The sequence below is a fragment of the Diachasmimorpha longicaudata genome, chromosome 17 (genome assembly GCF_034640455.1).
Source record: "Diachasmimorpha longicaudata isolate KC_UGA_2023 chromosome 17, iyDiaLong2, whole genome shotgun sequence".
Classification (NCBI taxonomy): Eukaryota; Metazoa; Arthropoda; class Insecta; order Hymenoptera; family Braconidae; genus Diachasmimorpha; species Diachasmimorpha longicaudata.
The window spans coordinates 4,659,204-4,659,534 of NC_087241.1; positions in this window are offsets into that span (position 1 = coordinate 4,659,204).

A 331-nucleotide genomic window follows, 5' to 3' on the forward strand; every position below is an offset into this window, starting at 1 on the left:
TTATCGACGGTGGCGCCTCTCACCCCCAGTATCGGAACTAAAATGGGCGTGCACTGTCTGTCTTCCGTGTATGACACACAGATGTCGCCACTGACAAATATCATACAAGCATGGAGGGTTTCGCGTGGGGCACATTGAGGACATTACTGGCATTATTTATTTAAGAATAAACGCGAGACTAACGAGACAAATCTACTACAAACAATCGAATTTGTTCATTTGGCGAAGAACAATCACCTGTCGGATATCTACAGACGAGTGGAGCCTGGAGGTATTTAGTGTAGAATATCAGCGTCCTTTGTCAGTATTGAGGGGAATGTTATCAGAAGTC